This window comes from Enoplosus armatus, chromosome 7 (assembly GCF_043641665.1).
Source record: "Enoplosus armatus isolate fEnoArm2 chromosome 7, fEnoArm2.hap1, whole genome shotgun sequence".
In the NCBI taxonomy this organism is placed as follows: Eukaryota; Metazoa; Chordata; class Actinopteri; order Centrarchiformes; family Enoplosidae; genus Enoplosus; species Enoplosus armatus.
The window spans coordinates 1,042,501-1,057,500 of record NC_092186.1 but is presented as its reverse complement, the minus strand read 5'-3'; the positions used below and the strand labels follow the sequence as shown (position 1 = coordinate 1,057,500).

Genomic DNA, 15,000 nt, shown 5'->3' with positions numbered 1-15,000 from the left:
TATGTGTGTGTGTGTGTGTGTGTGTGTGTGTGTGTGTGTGTGTGCACTGTATCACTGAAAGCTCTTGAGGCCGGCGAAGACTTCGAGGCATCTTTCAACTCTCTCCTCACCCCCTCCCTCTCCTCTTCCTCTCCTCTCCCTCTCCTCCCTCTCCTCCTCCTCCTCCTCCCCCTCTTCCTCCTCTACTTCTCCTCTTGCTGTTCCTTCATTCCCAGCATGCCTCAGTAATGAGAGCTCTGTAAAGCACCATTAGGATTTCAAATTCTCCGACTAAACCAGAAACACATGTTGAGTCAGGTTCCTTTAGACGGAGATTTATTTGAATGTAATCACAGAGGAGCAGTTTGTTGTGTGTCGACAGAAAACACTGAAACTGAAGCAGTTTGACTTTTCACAACAATTCCGATGCAGTCAGACATTTTATATTCATTTTATAAATGTATTTAGATGAGCAATGTGAGTTTTACTGCGCTCTGATTCTGTTGAAGACTCATGTGAACACAGTCCACAGGACGGAGGGGAGCAGCTCCAGACTCAGATCTTCCAACATGACAGCTGAGTTCATGGTTTTGGTTTTAATAGCAGCAGGTGATGAGCTAAGACAGTGTAGCCGATATAACTCTGGATGTCAGCATCATTTTGTGTTTACATCATAGGGATGGACGGCAGTGAGCTGCCAACGCTCCTCCTCCTCCTCCTCCTCCTCCTCGTATTATCCATGTGGACTGTGGTTTGTGTGCAGACGTGGTCAGAACACCAGGCCCTGCTCCAGCCCTGTGCTGGCCCAAGGTTTTGTCTTAGCTGCAGTTTAGTGGCAGCTGTGATGAACTAAACCAATGCATCATGGGAACTGCAGTTTTCTGTCAGACGTTATTGGAGATCTTGAAGACGATTATTTCTAATTTGAACCATCAGCTGGAAAACCGCCAAACCTCCCAGAATCCCCCTCTCTGACATGGTTCAGTGTATGATTATCAGCAGGAAGGACGGGGGGGGGGGGGGGCAGTGATGGGTGACGGGGTCTAGCCGGAGGGGTGAAAAAGCCACGTTCTGATCCGCTTCATAAATAGGTTATCAGTAAAGCAAGCAGGATTTGATATTGTTTTGAATTTAGCGAGAGGGACCTCGCCGTCGAGGCGTCAACGTCTTTTAATACGTCGACACAATAAATAAATTAAAGCCATAATGTTCTTTCCTCCTTCCAGCACTATTAATAGTAAAGAGGACGCGCTGTGGATCCAGAAAGGATTAGCATCTGTGTTTGATGTGGTTCCACTCTTTTGCGCCCGAATGCGATTGCTCGTCTTGTTTGTTTGCAGCGAAGGAGGAGGAGGAGGAGGAGGAGGAGGAGGTGGGAGCGAGGGGGAGGGCTGCTGATATGTGTGTGTGAGTGTGTGTTTTTAGATTTTTTCTCGCATTTTTTTCATCTTGTTGCCTTTCGGGGCGTCAGAGGAAGACAATGCCAAATTAAAACCGCAGAGACGCTGCTGGTTTCTCTGCTGCTCTTTCTGTTGATTTCTTTCTTTGTGTGGTTTGTGGAAGGCCCGCTGGCCCGAGGCTGCAGACCGGAGAGAGACAGGAGCTGCTGAGGGTTTAACAGAAACAGAAAGGCATGATGGGGGGGGGGGGGGGACGGCGTCAGGGAGGACAGATTTGTCTTAATTGGAGGTTTTTCTGGTGCATCTGGGAGAGAAGTGGAGGAGCAGAGAGAAAACTCTAGTCAGGTATCAAAAGGGCATTTACTGCTCGCTTCCTGTTTCCAGAGGAAAAAATAAAAGCAGGAAATGTATTTGTCAACGATTGGCCTGACCCCTGTCTGCTGCTGCAGCTGAGCATTCTGGGAGTTCTGCTGCAGAGGTTTTAAAGCAAAAACACTTTTATGACGGATGATATATATATCGGTATCAGTCCATCAGCATCTCTGTTTTATTTGTTTTAACAAAATGTGGTTTTAAAATGCTGATATTTCCAGGATTATTAGTTATTCTACACTTTTCATACTGAAAGACTAAAGTCAGTCCGTCTCTCTGTCCTGTCTCACTTCCTGTCTGTGGCTCTCAGCTCTCAGCCCATTGGTTCCTCCTGAAGACGTGAATCTTTAAAAACACCTCACAGATATATATAAGGCTCAGTCAGCGGTCTCCACCACCTCCTCCTCACCCTCCCTATCCTCCTCTACTTCCTCCCCGGCCGTACACCTCTTTCTACCCTTTGTCTTCCTTTCCTCCTTCTCTTCTTGTCCTCTTCCTTCTCTTCTGCTCCCTGTCTTACTCCTCCCCCCCCTTCTCCTCCTCCTCCTCCTCCTACTCTTTCTTAATCTTCTTCTCTTCTTTTTCTTGTTCATAAAACTTTTCTCCTCCTCAAACCTGTTCTTCTCTCCTCTCATTCCCTCCTACTTCTTCTCCTCATGCTCCTCCTTCACCCTCCCTGCTGCTACCCTTCCTCTTCCTCTCCATGCCCTCCTCCTCCTCCTCCTCCTCCTCCTCCTGTCCGGAGGAGAAGTGTGGAGCAGATTACGTCCATAGAAGCAGAAAAGAGGAACAAGTATGTCGAACAAAAGCAAACGTCCAAACACCGAGAGCCCCGCGGGAGCTTCTATTCAGGCTGTGAAGAGCCCCGGGTCACCTCCTCCCCCCTCCTCCTCCTCCTCCCCTCCTCCACCTCCTCACAGACAGCTTGACCTCTGCCTCTCTCTGTCTGCACCCCCCCTCCTCCCAGTGCTGTTGTTTCTGCGGTGTGTAGTGATGCATTGTGGGCCAGTGGAGGGCTTCTCTGGGTTTTGTAACATGAGGAAATGTTTTCAGGGAACCCCAACACCCCCTCTGACACACACACACACACACACACCCTCTGACACACACACACACACACACACACACACACACACACACACACACACCCTCTGACACACACACACACACACACACACACACACACACACACACACACACACCCCCTCTGACACACACACACACACACACACACACACACACACCCTCTGACACACACACACACACACCCTCTGACACACACACACACACACACACACACACACACCTCCAGTCTCCACTTTAATCTCCATAAGAAAGCTTCTTTCTTCACAGCAGCCTGATTCTGCTGTCAGAGCTAAAGGATGATCATAATTATGTAATAAAAGCACATTGTCACAAAATCTGGGCTCATTGGGGGTGGGGGGGGGGGGACACGTCATGGGAGGTACACGTGCCCAAAACCTGCAACCACAAGGAATCAGTAGAGAACAAGCAAATTACGTTTTAAATAAGGAAACTTGACTAAACATCTTAATTGTGTTGAAAAATGCTGAAGTCAAAGTGAAGAGCAGCTCCAGTGATCAGTCCTGCAGCACGCCTGTGTGACGTCTGTGTGACGCCTGTGTGACGCCTGCGTGACGCCTGCGTGACGCCTGCAGCACGCCTGCCTGACGCCTGCGTGACGCCTTCTTCAGTGAACTGAGATATTCAAATGGAACTAACTGTAAGATTATAGAAACCTAAAGACACACAACCGTCCTGCAGGGTCATCTGAAGTGACGCTTCGTTGTGAAACCATCATACAACACTGCAGAACGTGTGTGTGTGTGTGTGTTAATTAATCTGCAAACTTTCTTCTTGATTCATCAGTTGATCATTTAGTGTTTAATGTGTCAGTGAAGACAGGTGAGGTCATGACCTGAGTTCATGTTCAGATACTTCATTTCAGATATTTCATTACGTTTAACACTCACAGAAGAAACACTCATGTAGTTGAACAAACAGTCAGTAAAAGATCCAAATAATCAAAGGACATGTACGACTTTATCAGCTGGTGTTAATGGCCTTTTTCACTACACACAAAACAATGAACCGATTAATAAAGAAAATAATCAGTGATCAATGGGTACAGACGGATTCAACATCCAGAATCATCAGCTCTTATAAATAAAACCAGTTCCTTCACAACGAACACGACCGACTTCACGACTTCAAAGACTGATTATCAAAGTGGTCATTGATTAATAGACACATTATCTCTCAATTAATCAACAAGTCATTTCACACAAAGACGAACAGAAACACCCGCCAGTGTGTGTGTGTGTGTGTGTGTGTGTGTGTGTGTGTGTGTGTGTGTGTGTGTGTGTGTGTGTGTTGTTCAGTGACCCGTTCAGCAGGGCATATGTTGGTTGGCAGCGTGCACGTGGACTCGTGCACGAGCATATAGTACAGAGAGAGGGAGGTAGACGACAGTGAGGCTTGGTAACCATCTGTGTGTGTGTGGCGACGTGCCAGAGCCTTTACCCACAAACCACCTGGTCACACTGCCAGGATCAGAGTGTGTGTGTGTGTGTCTGCTGCCAATAGCTTTGTTTGATGTGTGTGTGTGTGTGTGTGTGTGTGTGTGTTGACTCACTCTGCACACTGTAAAAAGTCGGGATTTAGTGAATTCAGTGAAGTCTGCTGATGTTTCTCAGCTTTCACTGTTTTTAACTTCACTTGGACTTTTTCTTCAGTTTCAGGAAAAAGCTTCTGATTGAACTGTTTATAGTCAATTTTATTATTGATCTGGATCCCAAATGTGTTGTTACCTTGGCAACAGCTACTCCTCCTGAGGTCCATGTAAAGTCATAGAGTGTAGTGAACTTGTGCTGGCACTACGTATAAGCATCACAACACACTGAGGAGAACATGTGACCACTTCCACAAACAGGGATGTTTGTTTATGGATGTTCTGTCGCTGCTTCAAACGTTTCCACTGATACAACCTTATTTACTATATTCAGTTTCCACGATTTTATTATAAGTGATGAATTGATCTGTTCTGTGAAACACTGTGATGCTTTTATCAGTTATTATTTATCAGTGTATCAGTGTTTGTTGGCCTTTGTGGCGGTGGAGTGGATGATTTGTGTGAAGAACACAACGTCAAACTTTCCTCATCAGCAGGTGTGTGTGTGTGTGTGTGTGTGTGTGTGTGTGTCTGAAAGAAACACTCGTCCTCTTCTTCTGTACGTTCTGCTCTCTCTCTTTCTGCTGCAGTCTCAGTAATCCATACAGCTGAGGGATGGACAAACTGTACACACACACACACATAAACACACACACACTGTGATTAATGGCACTAGGGTCTGTAGCAGATTATGGTGAAATCACTACAGATAAAGCACTGCAGTGTGTGTGTGTGTGTGTGTGTGTGTGTGTGTGTGTGTGTGTGTGTGTGTGTGTGTGTGTATTATCTGAGCCAGACATCCGTTCCTGCTCAGCCAGAGAGAGAAAAAGGGGGGAGAGTAAAAGAAGAGGGGAGGAACATGAGGGGGGGGTGATAAAGTTTCATCATCCTCCTCCCTTCCTCTTCCTCACTTCCTCTTCCTCTCTCTTTTCCTCTCTCGTCCTGAAATCTGATTGGACGGTGGCCAGTCAGGACTGGACTCTTATTGGATGGCGGTCGGTTGAGAGTGGGTTTTGATTTGACGGGATTGTGACATTTTTGCTGGAACGTGAGATTTGAAAGTCGTCAATCTCAGCAGCTCTCTGAATAATCAATAATTTATCAGTATTGATCAACCTGCAGATAAGGAGGGATGGCAGGGAGGAAGAGATGAAGGAGGGAGGATGCAACAGAGGAGGGAAGGAAGTAAAGAAAAAGGGAAGAAATGGAGGAGGGATGAAACAAAGAGACAGAGAAGGGAGGGAGGGAGGAAGGACAAAAACAAGGAAGGGAGAAACAAAGTAAAAGGTGGCGGCGGGGGGGTGTAAGGTAGGAGAGGAAATCGAAAGAGACAGAGGAGGGAATGTGGGAGAGACGAAGGGAGGACAGAAAGAACAGGAAATGAGGAAGGACATAAGGGGGGAAGGAAGGAAGAGACAGAGGGGGGAGGATGTAAGGAAGAAAGGAAGGGATGGAGAAGTTAAAAGAAAAGTAGGAACAAAGGAAGTGAGGGATGATGTAAGCGAGGGAGAGAGGATGTAAGGAAGGAAGGAAACGAGGAAAAGAAGGGATGGAGGAAGGAAGGAACAAAGAAAGGAAAGAAGGAGGAGGAGGAACAGGAAACCGAAATAAGAATTATGATAACAAGGAAACTTATCTTCTTCAGTTTGTGATATTGACTCCAACACACACACACACACACACACACACACACACACTGCCCCCCACACAGTGTGTGTGTGTGTGTGTGTGTGTGTGTGTGTGTACTATCATCCATTAGAGAGCTATAATTATGGTAAGTGAGGCAGAGCTCCGATCAATACAGCAATTCATCAATCTGACCCCGCCCACCAAAAAACACACACTATTTCAATTTGACCAAAGTCCAGATGTAACCACTGACCGCACACACACACACACACACACACACACACACACACACACACACACACACAGTATAAAGTATCTGCAGCTCGTGAACACAGATGTTACTGTGTTAATTAATACAGTAGTGAACATGTGTAACTTCAGCAGGGTTAAAATGGCTCCAACACTCTAATGTAGCTCCAAGGCATTGTGGGAATCTGAGTCAATTAATAAAAATTATCTATTTTTAATTTTAGTTTGGCATTAAGTGTTTATTAATAATTAATAAATAATATTTCTCTTCAGGTGTCTTCACCTGCTGCCTCTCCTGCCAGTTTGTACCTTTCATACGTTGTCTGTTGTGACCTGTCTGACACTTGCAGGTATTCATATCTATCATATTTCTGTTATTATATATTACCCCCCCGCAGTAATATTGATATATTACCTCTATATATCTCTTTATCCTCTTCTGCTCAGATGCTGACGTGCACTTCGTTGTCTCAGTACAAGTTAAATCTAAACTAATAACATGTGGCTCGGGCAAAAGTAAATGTTCGTCTCCGAGCTGATGATGAAAACTGCTGACCTGCTCCTGCAGAGTCACATGTCTCGTTGCAGCCAATAAACAGCCATCAAACTCATCTGTTGTAAAGTTTAAAAGTTAAAGAAGTCCCTCTTCACATGAAGCTGGTAAACTGTTGGTTTGGCGGCTGCTGGTGGAGGCTGAATACTTTAGCTCTGCCTCCAGAAGGATCCTCCATCTTGGATCAGCAGGAGCGTCTTTAACACAACATGTGGGATCTTTGAAGAGAGAAATAAAAGACAAATCAATGCCTTCTTTGAAAGTGTGTGCTGCGTTTTCATCCTGTTAGCGGCTTTGCCCCGTGATAATCACCAGCCAGAGGTCAGAGGTCAAACCCATTTATATTTATCTACCAGTTTACTGGCTGGTTTCCAGTCGAAATCACTGGAGAATCTGCAGAGTTTAGAGACCCTGACTGATTAGCTGCAGATTTTAACAGGTTTGGAAGGTTCCTGGAAGGTTTTTGGAGGGTTTTGGAGTGCTTGTCGTGTGTGTGTGTGTGTGTGTGTGTGTGTGTGTGTCTGTCTGTGTGGATGGCTGGTAATGGCATTGGCCCTCTTTTGTTCTGGCAGAAGGTGGCGAATGGCAACCACTCAAAGAAAACAGACAGAAGCTTCAAAATGGTTGCCAACGCTTTAAGATGGCTGCCAGGCTGGAGAGAGAGAGGGCAACCACACACACACACACACACACACACACACACAGGCCGGGGCATGGGGCGAGTGTTAGTGTGTGTGTGACAGAAAACGTTAAAAGTGTGTGTTTGTGATCGAAAATTTGAAGAAATCTGTGTGTGTGTGTGTGTGTGTGTGTGTGTGTGTGTGTGTGTGTGTGTGTTGCAGTTGGCAGCAGCTCCTTGGCAGCGGCGGCTGGTTGGGCGTCCAACAATGGAGACGGCTAACGGGATTCTCTCTCTCTTTCTTTCTCTCTTTTTTAAACACTGTCGGAGGGGAGAGAGACATAAACTACAAATAGAGAAAGAGAGAGAGAGAGACTGGCCGTCTTTTTAAAATGGCAGCGTCTTGGCAGCGGCGTCTCGCCGACACAAAGCCTCGCCTGCCTCGTCTGTTTGTGCACTTTTATTTTATAATTAATGGAACACAAATAAAACAATGAAACACACGCACACACACACACACACACACATCGAGTGTTTTGGCCGAGGTTGTGGTATCGGTGTTCGATCCATCCTGACGTGTTGAATTTTTAGTTTTTGGGACTCGGGGTGCGTGTTGGGTCGTGTGGCGAATATTAAGGGGCTTCCACAAAATGGCGGCTGGTGGGCGGCGTCAAAATGGAGGCCAGGGGTGTCGAGTCACTCGGCAGGAATTCAGAAATAATTTGAAGAAAAAGAAAGATTTTGTGTGTCTGTGAACATATCTGTTGTAATTCGGCAGAAAAGAAAACTTGGCTTTTATTTTGGCGAAGTGTGTCATGTTCTGTGTGTGTGTGTGTGTGTGTGTGTGTGTGTGTGTGTGTGTGTGTGTGTGTGTGTGTGTGTGTGTGTGTGTGTGTGTGTGTTTGGCTCATGGACCCGGTGGTGCAGCCATGCCAGGGTTCAAGATGCCAAGTCGGGGTCTTGATCCTCCAGCGCTGCCTGGAAACACAAAACAAACGCACCTCCTCCTCCTGCTGAGAGAAACATCGTCCGCTTCAGTTTTCTACTTCATATTTTATTTTGTGAACGTGTGTGTTTGATCTGATATTCGGTTTTATACATTTGGTGTGTTTACATGCTGTGTGTGTGTGTGTGTGTTTTATTATTTATAGCAGAGTATAAATATATAAGACGTTTTCAGGTATTGATAAAGGACACATTTATTGATAATATGAACTTTTATAAGCTGTTTGATTTATCATGGCTTTAATTAAAAACTGTTTATTTATTTCTTCAACAAATCTGTGTTCAGAAGACTAATGCATGCAGGCATCAGAGCTGCTCATTTTTTATTTGATCCCATTCAGTGAAAAAACAGCAGCAGGAAGTACAACAACTATAAATATTATTACACAATATGAAGCATGAAAAGCACTGAACACAAAACACACACATACGTCAGCAGTAACTGCCAAAAAAAAGATGCTGAAGTTACAATAAATAATTCAATACATAAATGACAGCTTTATGTCCTGTGGGTTTTATTTTGATAATCATTTCCTACGATCAAAAATGATGTTCTTATTTCGTTGTTGATACATTGAACAGCATTTCAAATTATTGATTATATTTGACAAAGTGCTTCCCAGGTGTTTGAACTAAGCACACCTTCTTTTATACGTGCTGGAAAAGAAAGTGATTTTTAAATTTAATAATATTTAAATTTATCGGATTGTTTTGGCCTGAGGTTTTATTAGGTGTTAAATAATAGAAATGGAAAGAAGGTTTCTTTTGTATATTTTAACAGCAGTTCTGTTTTACGGGTTCATTCAATCATTTTTGATGCAATAAATTAAATTATATTCTCAAATATCCCTGAAAAGTTTTGTGTTTGAAAACTGATCATAATTAGAAGCTAAAGGTTTGTTTCTTCCTGTAAACAAATCTTCATAAAACATTAATAACTCAGATTTATATAAAAGAGTGTGTGTGTGTGTGTGTGTGTGTGTGCGCGTGTGAATAAAGTTAATTTATTCTGTGTGTGAGATGACGGGGAGGCAGACGCAGCTGATTTGTGGCCTTTACAAAAATGAATTCATACATCTCCTCATTTCATTAAAAGCTAAATCAGAGCTGCTCAGATCGATACTGAGGACGAGGGTGTGTTTGTTTTCTTTACTGCTCGGACGCGGGCGGGCGGGAAACTCTCCGTCCATGTTCTCACTTCTGATCAAACATCTCTCTCAAACTCTTCCAGTAAAAAACATCTCGTCTCCACACAGACTGTCTGACATGTTGAGGCTCTGCTGCAGCTTACAGCCTCTCTCTCTCTCTCTTTTCCCTCTGTATCTTTGGCATGTCTCTCGCCCCAGCCAACGGTCAGCCTCTCTCAGCCAAACATACACAGAAAAAAGAAAAAGATCTTGGCCGCCAAAACGGTTCAGTTTCTTTTTTTGTTGTCTTTTTTTTTTTCTGTCTTTGCGCCTGTCGCTCTGCCAAGACACAATGACACAATCCCAGTCCAACTCGCCCAGAGAGAGAGAGAGAGAGAGAGAGAGAGAGAGGTTGGATCTGTATACATTTCAAAATAACAATCTGAGATTCAAAAATAGGAAAGTGAGACAAGCGTCTCCTGGCTTATTTTATCGACAGTGGCGGCCATATTGGGTGTCTGAGACACAGAAATAGAGAGAGACAGAGAAGTGAAAACAGAAAGCTGTTAAATGTTGTACATGATAACTTTATTTATTCATCTGTCCGACTCCACACCTCACAGTTCACGTCCAGTGTTAATGATTAGTGATCAACACAGGAAGTAACGTGTTCCTTATGTTGAGAGGGAGAAAGTGAGGATGACGGATGTGGAGCAGACGAAGGTTCACCTCTCATCAGCCGTGCTGGAGTGTAACTAGTTATTATTGAAGTTATCAGTTACTTTGCAGATTCAGATTATTAATATAATCAAAGAAATAAATTATGATATATTATAAATTAAGCTCCACCTTTACCAGCTGCAACATTCATAATTAATAATCCCATAATATAATATATATTATTATTCAGAGATGGATCATTCCGCATAATCAGTAGTACTTTAAGTAGTATTTCTGCACTGTTGTATTGGTACTTTTACACAGACCATCAGTCAATACCAAGAGGGTTGAAGGTGCAGCAGCTCCTGTCTTCATTTGTGGTTGATTATTATGTTTTTTATATTTTTAGAAGAAAAAAGGGGGGGGGGGGTCAAAGGTCATAGAGGGAGAGAGAGGGGTAGAGAGACAGAGAGTGAACTGATAGTGACTCTTGAGTTGAGCCCCATCATTCCTCTCTCTCTGCCCCCCCCCCGCCTTTCTGGGAATCGTCCAGTAGCTCGCCCCTCCCTCCCTCTCTCCCCTCTTCCTAGAAAAGCTTCAGTTCATGTCAGAGAGAGAGAGCAGGGCCGGGCGAGCGACCTCCAGGGCCACAGAGTTTGACTTTCCCACAGAGAGAGAGAGAGAGAGAGACCTCTGCCCCCTCTCTCTCTCTCTCTCTCTCTCTCTCTCTCTCTCTCTCTCTCTCTTCTTGGTCTCATTGTTTTCTTCTGTCTAAGTGCTCTAGTGTGTGTGTGTGTGTGTGTGTGTGTGTGTGTGTGTGCTGTAGAAGTCACATGGGAGATGACAGCAGAAGTAGAACGAGGACCGAACAAATGCAAAGACAAAAGTGTGTTCATGTTTAGTTCAGATTGTAGAGAGAGAAAGAGTGTGTGTGTGTGTGTGTGTGTGTGTGTGTGTGTGTGTGTGTGTGTGTGTGTGTGTGTGTGTGTGTTCTGTGTATCTCCACGCTCCACTACACTCAGTCTTTAGATGAAGCTCTGGAGAGGAAGAGGAGAAAAAGTAAAAGAAAGAAAGAGAGTCGGAGGGAAAAACACCACTTGTTGAAAATAAAAGCACGGATGGCAGCAGCTTTTGTTTCTAAATGGAGGCTTTTATTTTGGAGCCAGGGGGAGAGAGTCTAAAATATCTTTGAAAATAAAAGCGTGGACGACAGTGGTTATCACGTTTATATGTTTCAGAAATAGAATGACATTTGTTTTGAAGGCTTTCTGTTAGTGACAGAGAGGAAGAGAAAAAGAAAGAGAGGGAAAGAGGAAAAACAGAGAAGAAGAAGAGAGATGGGGGCCAAAGAGGTTAACTTTTCAAAATAAAAGTGTGGATGCTAGATGGTAGCAGCTTTTTGAACAGAGACTTTTGTAGCCTGTGCTGTGTGACAGAGAAAGACTGAAGACGGTGAGGTGGTGGAGAAGAAGAAAGAAAGAAAGAAAATATTAAGAAGAACTTTTAAAAACAAAAGCAGGCAGCTTGCGTGTTTCTAAACAGAGACTCTTAATTTGAAGCCTGTGTTGGAGAGAGACAGAGAAACATTTGAGAGGGGGGGAGTTGGAGGTAAAAGTTAATAATAGAGACTTTTATTTTGATGCATGTGATGGAGTGAAAGGGTTTTTAAAAAGGAGAAAAAAGAACGAGAGAGGAAAGAGGAGCTGCAACACACAGAGACTTTTAATTTGAAGCCTGTGACTGAGAGTTTATTCCCAGTTTGAGTGTACTGGTTTCACTGGGTTGTTGCTCCATCTCAGGGTTTCTCTTGGCTTTTATTTTGCTGTCTGTCTTTGGACCCCCCCCCCCCCCCCCCCCCCCCCATGGGTGGATGCAGACGGTCCGGTCTGCTCCCACGCCTCATTAGCATATTTAATTAACCTGGACGGGGAGGGGGGTGACGGCTGAATGAGGAGATGGGGGGGTGATGGGGTAGGGGGGCAGTGTGTGAAAGTGCCCTCCAACACACACCCATCAGCAACAACCCTTACCCAACCCCCCCTCCCCCCTCCCCCGGTTGCCGTGGTTTCAGCCTGATGCTCTTTGTTTTAAGCTGCTGAAGCAAACAGACACAGTGAACAGCATGCAAAACAAGGCTGATAAATGCTGCTGTTGTCTCAGTGAGTGTGTGTGAGTGTGTGTGAGTGTGTGTGTGTTGGGGGGGGGGCTCTCACTGCAAAAAGTTTTTAGAAATTTAATTGAACAACTGAACAATACAACCTTGCAGTGATAACGTTTGAGTAACATCCGAACTACTGATTATCATCCCATAAAGAATAACATGAACATTTGACCAGTTCAACCAGTTCAACCAGTTCATTTACAAATAACAAATCCAGTGTGAAGCAACCCTGAAGTTTACACAAACACCTGGTCAAAGTCTTCAAAGGAAATGGTCTCGACCTTTTGGATATTTGAGGTATAATTCTGTATAATGTCTCTCGTCTCGATTCAGTAAATCATCAAAGAAGGAACTTTTCATTTTTCATGTTTATTTATTTCGAACTTTATTCACATATCGTTTACAAAGCAGCTTTATAAGGAATAAAAGTCCTGTGAGACACTTTATGTTCAAGAGTAAAACTGGTGGCAAATATCTCCAAAACACACTGTGAAAACATCAGTATAACTAATAAGCTGCTAATTCAACCAGATTAACCAAACAACAGCAACAACAGTAGATGGACTTTAGGCAGGTGGTTCCAGAGTCCAGGTTTCACAAAGACCTGGTTCTGTCAAAACATCCTAAACTATAAGAACTGATTTAATTTTACAGAAACATTGTGATCATTGTAGAAACGCAAACTTTTCTCCTCGCTGGTTATTCTAACCCACACAGATGCATTAACCCTCTTTTCTCTTAAATTTACTTCTTTGAATAAACTTCTACTTGTTGTATCTCAAACTAACCACATGTCGTCTGTCGTGTTGCTGCAGCTCGGCGTGGAAACTGTTGGATCAGCACGCAGCTTCACTTCTGGTTCTTCTGTCTTCATTTGCTGTTTGATAATTACATTTTATCATGATTAGAAAGTTTGACTTTGTTGGCCGTTCTAATAAAACCGAACCTGACCCGACTCCATCCGTCTCAGTCCAGTCCTGAGTCATGGCCCCTGCGGCCGGCTCCAGGGAGATGATGGGTAATATTTCTTCCACTCCCCGACTATTTTATCTGCAGCGCGGCCGATCGATGCTCCTGAAGACGCTAAATCATTTGCAGGAGCGGAGCTGCATCAGAGCAGAGAGCATGCTGGGAAAAGGCAGACACATATAGGCGGGCTGCGTTCACAAAGCAACAGAGAGTTTCTCTGTTGGAGGATGTCGAGCGTGTCCCGTGATCCTCTCTGGTGACGCGACTCGTCCGTTGGTCTTTCTGTCCGTCAGCACGTCTCGTTGTCCTCATGTTAACAGACAGTTCAGATTTAAGATCGTCTGTCTCGTCTCTTCACTCTGCGTCTGAAACTCTCCCAGAGGACACATCAGATCTGAGACATCTGAACTGTTCAAATGTTGGAAAACACAGTATAAGGCTGGTCAGGTCGCTGCCTCCCAGAGACCCACAGATTTGGATCAAACATGTTTGAAAGAGTTGTGTGAATGCGTACAAGTACTGCAGTACTGTAATAATACCTGTTTCCACTTTCAGTAACTTTAAACTCGTCTTTTTAGTTTACCTGTAAAACAGGTGATGAACTCACAGTTCATGTAGGAGGAGGAACTACGTTGACATCTGTTACACAGAAGTGTTTATAAAAGTAATTTCCAGGGAGGGCTCAGGTAGGACCTGGGACTGAGGAGGGCAGATGTTCAGGTGGTCCTGAAGAGCAGCCCTTGTGTCCCCTTGTCTCTTCATATTGTGTTTCACTGTCCTGCCACGTGTGCAGAGACCTGATTTGTTTTGGGTGTCTGAAGGTGACGTGTCGAGTTCACATCACTGAATCCAACCTAACAGGACATTTCTGGAAATTGGATGTTTTGAAATGTCCTTTTGGAATTTGTGGATCTGTGTATTTGTCATGTGATCATCCTGGTTGTCGTTGCTGTCTCGTCTCTCGTATGAGACAGGTGAGCATCACGGGTTCGTCTCTGGTTGTTACTGTAGGAGTACTTTTACGTCTTCATGTTTATTCTTCCTGCTTTATGCTTCTGTACTTTCACTGAAGTTCATTTTGAATTGAGGCCTCTTGCTGACTGCGGCTCTCATGTTGAACTTTAAGTAAAGGACGTGGGATGTCTCACCTGCACACAGTGAATGAACAGTCACCTGTCTGCCAGCCAGTCTGCTGTGTGTGTGAGGCCAGGTGAAACCCAAGATACCTGTGGTATCAGATCAATACAGGTGTCCCCTCCGCGCGCACACACACACACACACACACACACACTCTCTCTCAGTAGTAGCAGTGTGTTATTGAGCTGCTTTGAGATTCACTCAGTTTTATCTCCTGAAAACATGAAAAGAAGAATGAATTCTCTATTTTTAAATGTTTGAAACTCTTCCTCTCGTCCAGCATGTTCACAGCAAAGACGATTTATTTCATTATTATAATCACACACAGTCAGTTCCCCGTCTGAACAGTGAAAACAGACACCAAGGAGCAGAAAATAGAATGAAACAGTAAAATAAGAAAACTGTCCAATCAGGAGACAGACACGCTGCTTTAAATCACCTGTGTGAG

At 44.2% G+C, this 15,000-nt stretch overlaps 1 protein-coding gene across 1 annotated transcript in view; it reads left to right on the top strand.

Moving 5' to 3' along the window:
• nfia (nuclear factor I/A) overlaps window positions 1-15,000 on the top strand; it is a 149,613-nt gene that overhangs the window by 101,634 nt on the left and 32,979 nt on the right.